The 18,533-nt window shown below is 37.0% G+C and overlaps 1 long non-coding RNA gene across 1 annotated transcript in view; it reads left to right on the plus strand.

The window, feature by feature from the left end:
* Positions 1 to 18,533, plus strand: part of LOC114154653 (uncharacterized) — a 36,821-nt gene that overhangs the window by 5,098 nt on the left and 13,190 nt on the right. The window contains exon 3 of the long non-coding RNA XR_003597590.1: positions 521 to 635. This is a non-coding gene — a long non-coding RNA (uncharacterized LOC114154653). The remainder of the gene's footprint in view (positions 1 to 520; positions 636 to 18,533) is intronic.

Consider the following 18,533-nt stretch of genomic DNA (forward strand, 5'->3'; position numbering starts at 1 on the left):
AAATGCCGCAGCTGTGTTTAGTCTCAGAGAGCAGTAAGCGTTTTACAATAGAATGAAGACAAGTAATTAATTTGAGATTAAGTCAATAGCACGCCCACTGTGTTTAAAAGCCACTCCTCCAATTTCTCGTGATTAAACACTTGAGCTAAAGGAGACTGATTCAGAATGGGAACTCTGTAAAACCCCAGTTAAGGAAAAACAAGCTGTGAAAAGGTTTCAGGGCTTCTTACTGCTAAATGTGCAACACTATGTAGAAAAGTGTGTACATTGCAAGCTACTTAAAATAGTCAGTAAACTTAGGTTGCTAATATTATGATATTATGTGGTAGAGCAATGAAAGTAGTGTGGAGTTGTGCCACAAAAATAAAACTGGATACAGGACATTTATGTGCATTTTCAAGTTTTACCAATGATTATAAGTTGGCTACATTTATGCCAGCTTTGATTGAAACTACACTGTTATTTCTCTGGCTGTATGTTTGGAGCTGCTGTCCTGCTGGAAGGTAAACATCTGCTCCAGTCTCCAGCAGGTTTTCTTCCAGGACTGCTCTGTAACCGGCTCCATCAATCTTCCTGTCTACTCTGACGAGTGTCAATGTTCCTGCTGAAGAAAAAGCCGGGATGGTGTATTCAGGGTAATGTGTAGTATTAGTTTTTTGTCTTACATTTTACCTACCTACATTTTCGGTTGATGGATCAAACAGTGCTCTGTAAGATCCCCAAACCTGGGATATACCTTTATAGCCTAACTCTGCCATAAACTTCTCCACAACTTTATCCTTGACCTGTCTAGCTCTTTATGATGCCATCTATCTACATATGTCCTACAAGTCTCTGAGGCCTGCTCTGAGCAGCTGTATTTACACTAGGAATACATCAAAAATAGACAATATTTATATATTGTTTGAGAGTTGAAGGCAACTGGTTGTCATTCAGTTGATTTAGTTTAAGGGTATCACAGTGAAAATGGCTGAATGGAAAGGCATCCTACACTTTTCGATTCTATTTTTTAAAAAGAGCTGACAACTAAGTATTTTTTTCACTTTAAAATGATCCTCTACTGTTCATTGTTCTATTTGACACAAAGTAATGCTGTACAAAATGTACAAATATCAGAGCTTGGATTCTGCTTTATTAATTTTTAGGCTCCCTCTATCATTTCCTCACATAAGAAAATCATACACACTACAGAGCAACAGTGATCTGGATTTCATTAAACTAAAAATGGTAAGAGAGTTATGTACTGTAATAACGGCTGTTGACCGCACTTAAAATCAGTCTGGACCATTAGTCACACTAACACTCTCACAATGATGTAATTTTGCTGCTCACACATAATTAGGTCTTAGAATCCCCTGAAGGAGAATGGTTTTCATGCAGGACGGCAGACTTAGAAAGCTTGGGTCTTTTTATGGGTATTATACGCAAGCTACACAAGTTTCAGAAAAACATCTCAGCACTGACAGCACAATATGGGTTGAACGGAATTTTGCAATAATATTAAATACCACTGCAACTACAGATTCCCTCTTCAGAAAACACAGACTATTGGGAGAAACATCAGCAGATGTTGAGGCTTGCATGACAGATTTGTCAAAGAGAATCAGATCAGAAGTGCTAAGAAGTCCTGCTTTTATTTTATTTTTTTTCCCCTTTCTTTTGGAAAGCAAACTCATCGGGCAAAGTTATTGTCTGACATTTTGATTTTACTCAATTAAAGGGTAATGATATAATTGTGACAACCTCTCTGTCAAATGACACAATTGCACATTTGAATGTCTAATTGAGTCACTTTTGGAAGCCTGGACAGGCACATTGTGGCATTTTAGGACAGAATACTAACCAATCTGTTGTTACTATTGTGTTATATTTATGTGTGATGTTCAGTCATCTGCAGGGCACATACTGCTTCTTAATATATTGCTCCTGCTGTGCAGTTACTCTTGGCTGAACACTAAATTCAAAGTTTTGCACAACAGCAATGCAAATTCTGCAACGTTACAAATATTTTGTGATGTTTTTCACTTTGCTATGAACTAAATGTGACAAGTTGGTTTTGCTCTCAAACTGCTTTACCGGATGTCCTAAACACTAAAGCAAAACATAAAGAGGCATCTTGCGGGCACTCAAGACTGAAGAAAAAACCCAACAGCTTATCTATATTCATCATCAGTCATCTTCATGTTAATGTTAAGTTGGTTTTGCTTATCCCTAAAAGTTGAAAATTATACCAATACTCGTTATATTTACTATGTTATATCATAAATGGAAAATCATATTTTGTAAATGTTTTACAGAAAGGGTTTAGCTTACAATATTTTCAAATCAATGTCATCTGCTGTTATTTAAATTTTGCACATGTAAAGCCCTGGAAATACTGTATGTTAAGAACGTGATAATGTTAAATTAATAGGTATAATTATCTTATTGGGCAAGCATTCATTTGATTTAGTATTTAGTTAGAACAATTCATTTGGTTTATGACTAAATATGTGCTCAAACTACTTTATTATTTTTTTATTTCATAGATTTCTGTCATGATAATACCCCTTTAAGAAAGACACAATGCATGATGGGAGTTAAAAGTTCATGACCTGTGGATAGATACGAAAAGAGAGAAAACTACACACGCTGTATGCTCGAACTGTGGATTTTGTTTAATAAAGTTGCACAAAAGCGAAGACTTTTTAAGGGTGCAACACACAGATCACAACTTTCTGTGACAATGCTAACAACAAAGAAGTACAATATTGATTTATTCCATCTGGCTCTGGTTAGTTTAAAAAAAAAAAGCTCATTTTTATGGCCTTCAGGATATGTTTTATTTCATCTGAATGCCTTATGAGAATTATTTCATCTGTTGTTCTTAGCCCAGTGGGATTTCACGTTGAATATAAAAGTTAACTTGGAACACTGATCAAATGACCTAGCAGGATAATCAGATGTCCTCAGAAGTTTCCAAAACCAACCAGATCTTTAGTCCGAAGCTGTACTGTACTGTGAGAATGTTGTTGGAAGAAACACTTTGATGTTTGACTGCTGATAACAGATGTTTGCGCAGAAATGCTGTGCTGGGTTATCCCTGAGCATTAAATGACAAACATCATGGCCCAAAATGTCTGCTTTGATCTCACCTCTCAAACAAAATTGTTCCAGAAGTCTTAATTCAAATGCTACTTTACAATTCCGAGTCTTCCTGCCATATTATTTTTTTAGACTGAAAAGATTTTCACCTACTCTATTGTCATGAAATGGAAGATTTAATTTACTAACTGAGGCCATTTATGCTGGATAAAGTTCTCAAAATCTGCACAGTCAAAAAAAATCCCAGTTTTTCACTTGACACAATACAATCAGGAAAGTGGCATTCTTCTGGCAACTCTCAAACCAAAACTCACACACTGGACTGCCAGACAGGGAGACATGAGCATTTTTGGTGAATGTAAATGCTAATAAACAGTGTCTTGCTAGGTCCTTCTTGGAAAAAGAGATAGTAGATCTCGGTGAGGTTTTTATCTGGTTAAATAAGTTATTATATACACATTTTCTTATCTTTAGAGTTCAGTGTATTTTACATTATTATGCATTTAACATTGTTCATGCATGTAGATGCATAATTTCTTTTTCTATTACAGCTTAAATCTAATTCACACTTGATTTTAATATGGTTAACTAGTTTTTTGAAAATCTAAACTTGAAATAAACATTAAACTTAATCACATAACAGTTGTTGAAGCAACCTGCTTCCATCATAACGACTCGCCCACTGAAATTTTTGTGACTTCTAATAGAACTCCATAATAGTTGACATGGACACCAAGATTCCAACTGTTGACCTCCTGCACACCATCTTCCCCCAAATAGAAACAGGGAGTTAAAAGAAATGTCAGACTTCTTATATAATACAAAAAACACATTCAATATGGAAACAAAATTATTATAATGTGTTGCTGAAGGGTTTTTTCCCCCACTACTTTTATAATGTGTATTTGTTGTTTTCAGCTCTTCTCTTTGAATATTGGCATTTTCAAAGCTTTTCAATGTTTTTTCTGTTGTTAAAAATGGAATGCATATCCATCTCTCAAAGAGAAGGCTGCGATGACAGGAGGGTTTCCATCACACTATAGTTAGGAGGGATTCTTATTACTGCCATGTTACAAATGACTTCTTGGTTTAAAACTTTTCAACATTAAATTCTAACTACCACACACTTAACATCTTGAAGACTTTGCTTATACAACATTATAACAGCACAGTCACTAAAATGTGCAAATTATTAAAATATTTTTAATGTTTAATTTTCCCACAGAAAGTTAATGGATTGCTCTTAGAACACACAAAAACTGCAAATGATGGTTCTGTTAAAAAAGTGTTATTTCAAAGACATGACTCATACCAATCAAAAAATTATTTTTACTTCCAACTAATTACTGTCTGGAACCAAATGCCTCAGACTTTGAGGAAATATTGTATTACGATTATACTTAATACATTTAACGAGATCAGTTGTGGGACGTTAGTTGGCAGAAACAGGTATATAGAACTTTTCCAGTAGCATCAAAATAAAAATCTAATTGGTGGCTTAGGAAAATGGTAAAGACAAACAATCAAACTTGACAAGTTTTTGGTCACTGCTGAAACTCCGCTATGATCTCACCTCAATTTGCCATGTTGTTTTTATGAAGTACTTTTTTATTTAAGAATATAACATATTTAGTGTGATGTAATTTTTTGTCCTCATTTAAAGTCATTTACTCATCAGCTTAAACTTAAAACTTGTCCATCTGTCACACGAAGTGAACTCGGGTCAATAAAGTTGGTCCATGTTGCAGTTTTATGACCTGTAATGGGAATAGGTTGTGTAAAGCTTTCTCGGGCGTTGCGGAATTGGCTTTGAAAATAAACATTTGTACTTCTGGTATGCTGTTGTCCTGCTGCATCCAAGCTAATTATGTGCAGCTTTTTCCTTCTGTGTGAGACTTTACACAAATCATTGATTCCACTTTGTTTGCTGTGAAGTCACCTTTACACCTTCAGTTTATATCTAACAACAGGGAAAACTAACAGAATAAGGTCATAGGCTGGGTGAATGTTTTTGAATCATTCAGATGACATCACTAAGCGGTGTTTTGTCCCATGCTAGAATTTTATTCATTTACCCATGATGTTACAGTAGTTAAGAGACATTTAGTCATGCGGAAATCATTTTCTCATCACCAACAGACCCTTCACTACACAAGTTCCCAAGCTGACAGCACAACATTCGGTCAAAGTAAAGACCCCTCACCCCTCACCCCCCCATTGGCTACAGTGATTGGTAAATCTCATTACCAACCACATAAAGAGTGCAGTGGAATGGAAGTGTATTACCAAAAGACAATCATTGCCTAAACAGTGCAAATAACAAACATCTGTTCTGATTTATGATGTTTATCACAAAAGGTTTACAGAATATATGAGTAAAATGCTCTCAAAAGGCATATCGGATCAGCTTATGAATTTTAGCTGAAATGTCATGATAATGCTGTCTCACAGCTGCCACTTAATTATGTTAAATAAAACATGTAACTACAGGCCCAGGATGTTTTAATGTTAAGAAATCCATCATTGGAATTGCTTACCAAAGACACAGATTAAACGTCATTGCCTTTTCCCCATCCCTAACATCTTGCAGAGTCAGACCTGCCATTTCCATTAGATGTGGTGGATGGAATTAAGGCTGGCTGTTTTAAAAGTAAAAGGCAGATGCCAGTAGCAGCTCTTGTTGAAAAATTCCAATGGAAGGTGTGCCAGGACCATGGTACCACAAGATGCAGTTGTAGTAATTTAATGGGGCAAGACCATTTCGAATTGGATGCCAAATGTATGGTTCTCATTTATGTGTTACACTCTGAAAAGAACCCTTCACTTGAGAATAATTTATTTTTGTCTGTAAATCTTTTAAACTTATATTTTTCTAACATTTTCTCATTTTGTATAAAGTAGCAAAAATGTACTAAGGTCTTTATCCTCACAATTTTTCCTTCTGATTTTCATTGATATACTACAGAACATAAGAATCAAGAGTAAGGACATTGACCCTCATCACATAGTGACTCTCACTACCTGAACCTTTAGAAATGTCTTAATGATAAAATTTAATGTATTTTATTATAATTGTATGTGATAAACCAATACAAAGTAAAGCCATTGATGACAAGTGTAGTGTGCAGTTAGTCGGACCAATTTAGAATGATACTTTGCATATTTATTTTATTTTATTTTTTTTTTATGTATTTTTATTTATTTTATTTATTTGCAGTGCATTTTCCTTTGCAAGCATCAATAAGCAGAATAATCAAAAATGATGACCAGGCTTTGGTCAAATGCAACCAATGCTTTACACCTTGTATAGAACACTGCACATGACTCTCAACACTCCATCTCCAAGGAGAAACATGGTAGTGGCAGCATAGTGCTGTAGGGAGATTGGGCCAAAGGTTTACATCCCAGCATGATAACAACATTAACTATACAGCTAGAGCTGCAAAGCATGTTCCCGTGTTGAAATCGACTTTTCAATGTCTAAGACCTACATTTAATCAGAGAAAATAGTTGTAAATTGCTCTGTCTAATTTGACTGCGCTTGGTGTTAGTAAAGGTAAAGGGGGAGAGGGAGTGGCAATTTTTAAATGTGCAAAGATGCCAACATACCACAAAACACTAGTATTTACCTAATGGACCTGAATGAAAAGGAAGCATCTTTTTTTAAAAATCTTTTTTAACACATACCTTTTTTCTATCCACTTCCTAGTTGTCCTCTGGTTTATCCCAGTATTACAGAAATAATTCTAATATAAAAGACATATACAGTAGGTCTCCCGTTGTAGTATAAAAAAAACTGCAGAAAGGTTTAAAGTTTCTGGATACTTTTACAATTACTATGCAATCCCAGGCCCCTGGAATTGCATGATGGATTTATCATCTTAACCTTTCAACATGGCAACATGCATGCCATGCTAGATTAAATGAGACACAGTTCTACGTGAATAAAATTTTAGATTATGGCCCCCGCATAGTACCTGACACTTCAAAGCTTTCCCTGTGATTGAAATGTGCTAGATTAAAGTAATATCGCTACTGGTGTTTCGTACAGCTTTATGTCCTCACTCTTGGTTTCAGGTCACACTCCAATTTGTCCTCACACTTTCTCACACTTTTATGTGAATTATGGATTCTCATAAATCCATAATTCAGGTCATACACATTTTCAAGCTGCTAAAGCTTAAAATTCATCCTCCTGCATTCACACCCCATGAAGGTATACAGCTATGGCTGCACCTTTGGCTCCTGATAAGACTTGGATTGGATTTTACATTCCGCTGCATTCTCCTAATTCAAGTGGAAATGGTCACAACAGCAGAACCACAGTAGTTCTAAGATTGTTATAGCAGTGTCAAGGGGACCTAAATAAAGTATGCAATACATATAGTGCACATATTTGGGTGTGTTCACAGGCTTGTGTGACTAGCTGAGCCCCACACGTGTAGCTGGAACCCTCCCAGGACCACGCCATTAAGCCTACCAAGTCTCTATTGCATTAAGCCACTGTTTGACCATGATATGAACCATCTGCAATAAGGTATTTGATGTGAACTCTGAGGGGTTTTTTTCATGAACGCTGGTTGACAAAGCTCTAGGTCAGCACTTATTTTGATAGGAAACAGTGATGTCTGCATTACAGCATTTGTGAGATATCTGCAAACCTCACATTTCCTTGCTAACTTTGGCAAAACCTAATGTAAAATCAGCCAGAAGTTGTAAATGCCATAAAATAGAAACACACGTGTTCCCTTTGGCTTTTACAGCTCAACATGGCACTTGAAGCAAGAAGATTTATAAAATCAAACCGGGGGAATGTGATAAGCCTATTATGGCTCATATATAGTTCATTTTGGCTCAAACATTTACTGTTCCATTCAGTTTTTTTCTTGGAGCAAAGGGATAATGTTATATTGTGTTGTTTTTTCCAACTTCTGTTTTCAAAGTTGGTTGTACAAACCCTTTTTGCTAACATTACAACTCCAAGGCTTTTGAACTATGTTTCCACTAGCTTTTCAGATCTAGAGACAGAAGTAAAAACAAAGACAAACTCCATCTGTCATTTTGTGTGTTTGTTGAGTGGATCCAAATGCAGAGAAGCTGAGGTGGCGAGTAGATTTGAATATTTAATGGGGGAAAAAAATACAAACCAAGACTTACAAAAACAAAAACAAAAAAAAAAAACATGGAACCAAAGGGATCCAGAGGACACCAAAACATCAGGAATAAACAAAAGCAGAAGGAACATGACTGGGAAATGGATCTAACGAGATTAAATGGGGTGAACCAGCAAGGAGGAACTGAGAATGAGTTGTATATACACTGGGGAGGTTGATTGCTGAACATGGAACAGACGATTGCTTAGAAATGAGTTGCAGGTTTGAGGTGAGAGAGAGTGAGAGAGGGAGGAGAGAAAGTGGCACTGGGCACAAGGGAGTTTACACAGGGGACTAGGAAATAAATCTAACACTGAAGAATAACTAGATCAGTCTTTATCAAACTCTGATCCCCTGGACCACTGGTGCTCTTCAAGGTACTGCAGGTAAATGACCGTTTATCAGTGCTGCCGTTTATTTGCTGTGATGTGAGCTCAAAGTGCAACACAAGCAAATGATTATGTTTCAAAATATAACGGTTAAGTGGCTTATAACTGGGTCACTCAAAAGAAAAACTGATGATACCCATGGACATAAAATAATGGCTGGACAACTTATGTGATCGGAGGAAGCCAAGTCCAATCTGCTGAGAGTATTGATGTGTCCTTCATGAGCGATTCAGTTCTTTTGAAAACCTTAATTCTTTTGAACACCTCTATGAAGCGAAGAGTAGGTCTCAAGTCTCAGTTAAAGAGACCTGTTCTTTGTTTTTTATGACTTGGTTTGCTTATGCTACTATGCTTACACACCAACAGCTATTTTTGTTTTTATTTAATTAAAAATGATTAATTAAATACAATAGTTAAATACAACTGATAGAAATGGGTGTATAATTTTTACATTTAATAGTGCAGAAGATGATTTTTGTTTCTGCCAAATCATTGGAATGATGTCAAACACATGGAAAAGAAAAGAAAATTTTTAGAATCCACTCCTTCAGAGGAGTGAATAATTCAAAATGCCCCAGCAGACTTGTTCATGGTTTCATCTTAGCCAGTCACGTTTACCAAACTGCACCATCCTACTCATTAGGATAAACAAAGAAAACAACAATAAGTGTTAAGAGACAAATATTTTCACTTCAAGTTGTATATATTAAGATGTTATTGCGGAGCAATTTTAAGTTAGGGTGTTTGCTAAATAGATTAAGTGGTTCTCAGGCAGAAAACGTTTGAGAAACACTGCACTAGACCTAAGAAACATAATTAAACTAGAGTAATAAAAAATAACTAGAGACGAGAACTAAACACAATAAACTAGAATCACCAAGGAAGGACTGAACTAAAGTAAAACAGAAACAAGGCTGATCTAATAAAAGGAAACTAAGGAACACAAAATAATAAACAAACCTCAAAACAACTCAGGATCCTAACAGTCAGATTGGACGAAGACCTTCTGCGACTGCAGATAAGAAGAAACTCTTATCTCCGTTTCTCAATAGGAGTTAGGACTAAACTTTGACTGAGAATGCATATGCTTTGACAAAGCCTATGCCAACACATACGCTTTGATTTAAGCCGTTCTGTAGAATATGTGGCTGTTTATCTCCATGCATTCAGGTCCATCTGCATTCCAATTAGCTTTGGCTTGCTTCCTTGTCACTGTTGAAAACAGCATTTTTGTGTCATGAAACCAAATCAAGTTAGATAAGGAAAACATGTTCTTTCAAATGTTCGTTTGTTTTTTTAAATTGCATGTGGTAAACTGTCACTGGACGACTTTTTTTTTCTTTTTCCTTTCCACTATTCTTCAACAAAAGCCAGATTAGTGGAGGGCACAACTAATATGTGTGTTGTTAAAAGAGTCAGTCACCTGAGTTCTGTAGCTCTTCCAGACATTTTGGGCGATTTGCTGCTTTTCTGATTAATGTTTTCCTTTTCCATCATGTCAGTGTAGGTTGAAGGCCAGACTTTGGTGGGCTAACATTTCAATTTAATCTGTCATTTTCATGTGACAGATGAAACAGTTTTTTTTTTGAGATCTTCAAAGTTTGTTTTTAAACACCACCAAAGCAATGCCAATTTTTCAATACTGAGAGCTGGATTTTCCCCTGAAATACATCTGGATTTGAAATCAAATGACATCAAAACAATAACTTACTCTTTCCAATGATGTTTATGGATTTAAAAAAAAATCTGGCTTTGGAATCTAAGATAAAAAAACTTTGACATTTAAATTACTATATGGGAAAGACAGACCCTGTACTGAAAACATTGGAATGGTAAAGTAAAAGACAAAAGGTAACTAAAGTATGGCAAACTTGAGAAATAGGTTTAAGAACCAATATGGAGTTGTGAAGTCTTTGAGATGAAACACATTCTGGTGAATTCTGTCTGCTTATTTTCCTGCGGTGTCTAACATCATTAGTGTTTATATAAAGTGACTCCTGTTGTGTCATTGCCACAAAACTTCAGCCTCCAGGCCAGTAATCCAGACAACTGTCTCACACTGACAATCTGTTTGGGGGTATCATGGAAACGAGGTTTCTGTTTACTTTTGTTTGTTTGATTTTTGTTTGTTTTTGTGCATGCCCTGTCTTTCATGGTGCTTAGTAGAACATAAAGGTTGTGACTGTGCTGGAAATAATTATGTCAGATACCATGGAGTAAAAGAAAAGAAAAAAAAACAACAAGTTTGATATTTTAAGACCGCAACTAAAATACATGACGAAACTTAAAGTTTTAAATTACATCATTTAAATATTTCTGCTGCTAGCTTTTCTACTGGTTCTATTAGTTTCCCATTTTTGATCTCTGGGATTTTTTTATTCCAAGTTTTCTTCTTCTTTTTTTTTCCACTTCATAGGAGTGCCTCGCTTAGGCCAAATGATTTTAACATTTTCTCAGTGACATAAGTGGCATTTTAGCTGTGGAATGGAACATTTGACTTTAGGATTCACATTTTATAGAGAAGAAAGACCTCTGGCGAGGCATAACGTGGAACAAAACAACAGGAGAGGGATCATGATGATTGTGCTGGCTGTCAGGGTGCGGGGCGTGGATGTTGTACTCCACCCTCACAACGCTTGATATGTCAACGGTATTTATAGCTCTATTATTTTAGGACTTTATTCCATCAGAAGGTTTGTTGGCTCTCAGACTTACCCACACTCGTTGAATGAGATTTCATTCTCTTGGCTCATTTTGGGTGTAGGATCTGAAATGAAGAAAACGTAGAAAAAAAATCCAAATGTTCATGATACAAACTGCTAATTTTTATAATCGCATAAGAAATCAGCAAATATCACAGACAGACAGATTTTATGTGTGCAGCAGCCTCTTCTGGACAAAGCTGGAATTGTGAGCCAAGACGCAATTTAAAGCACAATATACCGTACTGTATATGTGTGGTTATTGTACACTCTACAGGTATTCAAGGATATCAGCATTCAGACGCCACTCCATATGGCTGAGTTGCTTCTACAAATAATTAAAAAAATAATGAATGGATCACTTTCAGGGACTCGGTGAATTTCAATGCACATCAGTTTGGACAGCAATCAGTTACAATTAACAAATGAAGACAACAAACGCTAAGATTCAAGGTGTGCAGGAACACAGATCCAAACTTTCTGAGGCTTTCAGTTTAGCTCAAGAAAGGTGATGCAAAACTTTTCATCAGAGAGTATGTTGCTGTGGCAGCATCAACGCTCCCACTGGGGCTGTTTACTAAAGGCCCCTTGATCCTTTTATTGCAGTAAAATGAATTCTTAATGCTGCAGCACGTTGAAAGCCTTTGGTCAATTTTATGCTCTCATCCCCACTAACCAGCCACACCCCTTGCAAGTTCCAATTCTCTCCTTGTTAAATGCATTTTCTGTGTGAGACAGATTTAACAGGGACACAAAGAAATCCATTTGAGGTTTTGGTCCATATTGATGTGATAGAATCATGTATTTTTTGCAGATTTTCATCCTGCACAGCTGGAAATTATTGGAGCTTAGCAACAGTGTAATGGGTAGACTGTTGTCATAAAGGAATGGAAACGGTCAGTCACAGGGCTCTGACAGGCTAAAGAGTGCCAAGAAAATATTCCTGCCACTTATATGGCACCGCAACCAGTCATGACCATGCTGCTTTGCCCAAATTCTGACTCTACTTTCTGAATGTCACAGCTGTTATGAAGATACTGCGGCAGTGGCGGTTGCTGAAATGGGCGACATCATGGGCAACCGCCCAAAATTAAATACTGCATTCCCTCGCCCGCTTTTGGCCTCCGGCTCCTCAAATACTCTCCCTTTCCCATTTCTTACAACTGGAGGATCTGGGTGCCGGAAAGGCGATTTGCCCAGGTTGACAGATAGGCTAGAACCCCCTCTGCTCTCCAGGCAATCTTTGCATACATATTTCCATATGCAACAATGAAAATTCTATGTTGATTTTCCATTCCATGTTATCATTTTATTTCTTGAAATAAAATACAAAACATTACATTTCAGGCGTTATGCAGATGTGCTGACTGATGTCAAATTTCCTCTGACAGAACCAGTTTGAAAGCACAATGCAGCGTTTAATTTTGGCTATGCTGTATCTGAAAATACACTGAGACACACGACTCTCTAATTTGCAAGTTTGGATGTTAGTTCAGAGGTCTTATAGCAAGGAGGTCACTGATTTGACTTTGCATATAGGTTAATTGTCAAATCATTGGAGTAAGTGTTCAGAGTTGTGTTTCTCCATGTTAGTCCTGCAGTGGACTGCTGACATGGCATCCTTTGGCCACTGAGGTGGACTCTGGCCTCTTTTGTCCCCTGGAATACAGAACATCTTGACAGGCAGTCCAGCATGTGTGTTAATTTTATATAAAAGTAAATATTTTATGCAATGCTTTGAAAAGGAATATTTTGTCACCTTACAACAACCAATGTGACATACAGTATAATTTAAAAAAAACCCTAGAGAATATGCGTGAAGTAGAAAAAGAAGATAAATGCTTTGTGTGGTGTGTATTCAGCTCCCCTGAGTGATTAGTTTGTAAAATCCCTTTTTGCTGCAATAATTTTACTTTAATTCTTTCAGGTAAAGTCTGTACCAGCTTTTATATTATAAGCAAAAAATATGCCCCATTTTTTTTTATTTATTTTGTTACAGAAAAGCTCATGTTCAATCAAATCTCATGGACAGCATTTGCTAAAATCAATTTTCTAATCTAAGCCAAAGATTCTTAATTAGATATATAAACTGAATTGATGGAATTGGAACTGAATTAACTTAAGCCTGGACTTTAATTGGCCTTTCTATATACAATTTCAGGGAACGCTTTGAATTTTTTTTTCGAAATAAACCCTGTAAATCTTGTATCATTTTCCTTGCACTTTATAACTAATGCACAGTTTTTTGCTTTTCCCAGTAAGTTCCAAGAAAATATTTTTAAAAATGAACTTGCATAATTAAAAACTTTGATCTAGAAGCCTGTGGATATTGGCTACAACTGTAATTATTAAAGCTATCACAATTTTAAAAATATTCACTTCTATAATTTAAGCAAGCTTTACACAGATTGTTTTTTGTTTCTGTTCAGCACTTAACGTTGTTTTCCTCTAGAGGGAGGCATGGCACACAAATAATTTTATCAGTTTGAGACTGAACGAGATGAAGTGAGAAGGCAAACTCAGGCTTACATGGAGACCTGCAAATAGACTTATGTTATTTTTTCTACCAAGTAACTTCTACAACTAATGAAGTAAAATAATCAAAGTAACAAGATGAATCCAACACCACGCAACATATTACCTCCCATGTTACACATTAAGAGTCTCCCAGCCCCATTCACTGTTAGGTATTTTTGAAACATGCAAAAGTGAGCTGTTATAGTGAAGAAGACCAGAGTCAGAATCCCTGCGGTTAAACTAAGAATAAAATAATAGCAGGGAACCACAACTAATCACTTTGATCTCATTTTATCATTTATACCAGCACTGCTGCTGAGTTTTGACTGTTTGATCAATTCTTCTTTTCTTTTATCGCCGCTGAGTCACTGCCACCTGAACCTGGTTTGCTAAATTATTCAATTGGACCTGCTTTGTTCTTAATAGCAGTGATCATTCTTGCTTAAACGGGATAATGTATGTGCTGACAGGCAACAGCGATACAAACTCCATATCCTGCGGGACACAAATCTATCAGTGGTGAACGCCTCGTCTTCCACATTGGTAATTCCAGGCACCAGCGGAGCACAGGCAGGTAAAATACACTCAATCTCAAGGTGTCTGGGAAAGCCTTGCTCCGTAAATGATCAAGCTTAAGCTCTTCCTGTGAAAGAAGCTGGTTTTTTATGGGCTGACGTGAGCAGGGTAAATTTACTGAAAAGCTTAAACTACATGAGAACTATAATCTATTTTCTAGCTCAGAAATTTAAACCAACACTATTTCTACAAAACAGTTTAGGCAATAGAACTACGTTTGAAGTGAGTAACGGCCCCAATGTTTTATATCATATTCCATCTTTGAAAAAGTGCTTCCCACCATGCACAGGCTTTCGTTTGCACTCTAAATACACAGGACATTTTAGAGAGCTGTAGAGGGGCCAGTTTATGGGGAGAGAACCATTGATCTCTTGATTGAAAAAAGACAACTCTACCACTGATCCACAGCAGCACAAACTAGAGTCTTAACAGGAATATGTTAAAAACAAGGTGGGATTTTAGGAATATACATTCATAGTAATATACTTTAGAGATGGATGACGGCTGTGACTCAGATTGGAATTCAAGTTATAACATATGATCTTGATGCATTTAATTTGCCTCAGTGTGTAACTTAGGCAGCTTCTGGTGTTATCTTTCTTCTAGAGAGTGGCATGTAAAATTGCTTGATAAATGTTCTTTAAAGCATATGCTTTTCAGCTAAAAAAGAAAAAAAAAGCTAAATTATCACAATCTTACGTATTACTGCGAGGCACGCAGTTAATGGAGGAAAAAAAGCAAAGAGATCTTTATAAAACAAACTAACTCTTTGTTGTTCTTCAAATGTTTGCCTGAAAGTGTGGCCATATGTGGCTTGTTTTCCTACCCCTCCTCCAATCCAAAGTGCTCTCAACACTTTCAGCCTCATGGGTAGAAAGGGGATAAAATTCCAACAGGTCACCTTTTTTTTGCCCAGAACGCTGACCTTTCCCCTCCTTTAATGCCCTGACACAGCTATTACTTCTGCTGAAGAACCATTAAAAGTCTTGTCACTAGGGAATATAAATCTTCAGGCTAGAACTACATAAACCTTTAAATAATAGAGATGAAAGTAATCATGTCATTGGATTTTGCTGTCAACACTTTCATGCTATTCATTGGGATTTTATATGATATGCAAAGAAAAAGCACGTAAATGAAGTGGAGGATCATTGTGTAATTTGTCAAATTTCTGCAAATATAATCTAAAACTTGTGGCATGCATTTTTTATAGAGCTACACAGACATAAAACTTTGATGAGCCACTTCTTAAATTACGGCTCCTACTCTTTTAAAGTACATCTCTACCACCTGTGTACATGTAGGGACTACAATTTTCCTCATTCTTTTTCCTGCAAAACATTTCAATTTGTATAGACAACGTTTTCAAATATCAATTTTCATATTATACCACATGTTCTCAATTGGACTTTGCATTTAAGTCTGGACTTTGGGGCATTGTAAGCTCATGAATGTGCTTTAACCTGGTCCATTCAATTTCTGTTTGCTGATGTGTATCAATGATTTCCACTACAATCGGGGCTGGGAAAACATAACCTCTTTTTAAATAGCACAAAAATAAATTCCAATTGTAGTTTTTATTATATTTTGAAATCAACGCATCAAATTAGTTCTGATGGCTGTCAAATTCTGAGATACTCTTTGCTCCCTGTAAGCATATTGCTTCTATCAAACTCATGTCCTGTTCGGACATCTAAGGAGTATTTTGAACATCAACTGAATGCATTGGAAATACCACTGGCGTAACTGTTTCTTGTCAACTGACATATGTTTCCAGTTTATCCTATGTGAAAAATAATTATTAAAGCGTCACATTGCGGATATGCTAATGCCACAATCGACTGCTCATTTTGAACTCTAAGATGTGGAGTGCATTTTTTTCCATCTGTATTTATACTGTCCATTGAACCCACAGAAAATGTACCACAGTTAAATGGAATCATGCTCACCTTCAAGCATCTGTTAAAATTTCATCTGGATACCTTGTTGAAAATGTTCCATCCTTCTCATTGGTGGTTACTTGAACTGGATTTAAGTCTACAGAGGGTGGAAGTTAGTGAGAAGATGCATGCAAACCACAACACTCTTTGCTTGCACATGCCCTACAGTAAACTCCAATTTGATATGAGAGCATGCACTCTGCTCAGCTGCATGCACATTAGCTGCTAAATATTTCAGTGGAACTTTAGGAGGTTACCTCCATTTCTAATCTCGCCTTTTAAGAGCTGGATAAAAGCCAAATCACAAAGGGTAATTCATCTTTAAAAAAAAAATTATGGACTCATGACTTTGTTAATAATGGTCAGATGTTCTTAAGCTTTCTTCCCCACCTCCTCCCCCTAATTTACAAAGAAACATCACCAGAAAGTACTTAGCACACTTCAGTCAATGAGCCAGCTAACAGGAAGGAGAGAGAGAGAATTCCTGACTTATTAAATAGGGGATTTGGCGTGCCAGGTCAAGGGTTGTAATCCAGGAGATTGGACACTGATTCTTTAATCAAGTTGCTCCACAGTACATCTCCTTTCTCCTCTCCTGATTTCACTCTTGCAAGAGAGTCCCCCTTGTGTAGCACTGAATTTCAATGGCCCACTGCTGTTTCTGATCCACACTCATGCACATTCTCCCACCACCCCTCTGCTGCATTGAAACCAGATGGAGATCGGGAGTACAGTGCATCCATAAACTAAGCCTTCTGCTTTCTCTCCATGGCTACAGAAGAAATTAGGAACACTAGCCCATTCATTGGCAACATGGCAACTGGCTGTTCTTCTGAAAACCTCTGCGTAACAGTGTACTGGCAAAAACAGACCTGTGAGACCACGAAGAACGGTGGAATAAGGCTGCAGTTTGGGAGGCTGTGGGCCACGTTTTGTTGTAGCAACAGCCTTGACGTCTTTCTGCTCACTGCCTGTATTTCTGTCATAATGAAACCAGGAGTGAAACTGCTTTAGGAACTGCGTCATCCTGAAAAAAACACTGATTGAGTACACGACCTCTCACATTTAACACGAGCACCATCTGCCCACTAATTGATGCCAAGAAACTGAAAGTAGAGCACTGACTATAAAGTCAGCTATTTTTTTTGAGTAGGGGGAGTGTGTGTGTGTGTGTGGGGGGGGGGGGGGGGGGGGGGGGGGGGGGGTTATGTGGTGCTTCTACTCATGAGATGAGATAAGTGCTGAGATTAATGCTACAGAACTGTAACTCTGTCACCCTGTGGTTGCAAAGCTGTCTTATCTATCTTTGGTGCATTTATTATAATAGTACATCCTCAACTAAATGCTTCTGAGGAAGAGCAGAGAACATGCTGCCAAGACCTCAATTCCTAGATTCAAAGAGGATCATAGCTCATTCATTAAGCATATTTACAGTGCCTGACATAAACTATTCATGTCGCTTTACCTTTCCCACATTTTGTCACATTAAAACCACTGACTGTAATGTATTTTAATAGGATTTTATGTGACAGACCAACAAGATGTATGACATCATTTTGAAGGGGAAGGAAATGTTTATACGGTTTTCAGTAAAAGAAATCTTCCCCCTTTCCTCTTTCCTTTTACTCTGACTGTTCGAAATACAATGCTATACAACAAACTGCCTTTTCAAAGGCAATTGTGACAAAGAATAGCTAATTTACATGCAGAGGAATAGCAAAAAGGAAGGCTTCAACATAACAAAACTACTGAAGCTCTGAATGGTTTGTGCACATGAAGTTATGTTTGCAGTTTGACACCAGCCAATTCAGAAGAAACTGCAAGAATCTTAAAAATGGCACAGTTGTAAGATGTGAACACATTATCCCCATAGTGATGCATAGCGATGGCAGCATGCTGTGTATAGGCTTGTCTTCAGTGAAGAAAACTGGTCTGCAATTGATGGAAAGGAGAATGGCCATAAATACAGGAGAATACTTCCCACCAGAGGCTGTAAAAAAACTTGAGACTGGTGCAATAGTTCACTTTACAGCGGGAAAATGACTGAGATCACAGAAAGCTCCACAGTTGATCTACAGTTGAATAATTTACGTTATATCGAACCATGTTCATTTGGTAGAGTAGATCAGTCAACATTTAGGCCCCAATTCAATTTGGTGTTTGGAGTTGTAT

This window comes from Xiphophorus couchianus, chromosome 2 (assembly GCF_001444195.1).
Source record: "Xiphophorus couchianus chromosome 2, X_couchianus-1.0, whole genome shotgun sequence".
Classification (NCBI taxonomy): Eukaryota; Metazoa; Chordata; class Actinopteri; order Cyprinodontiformes; family Poeciliidae; genus Xiphophorus; species Xiphophorus couchianus.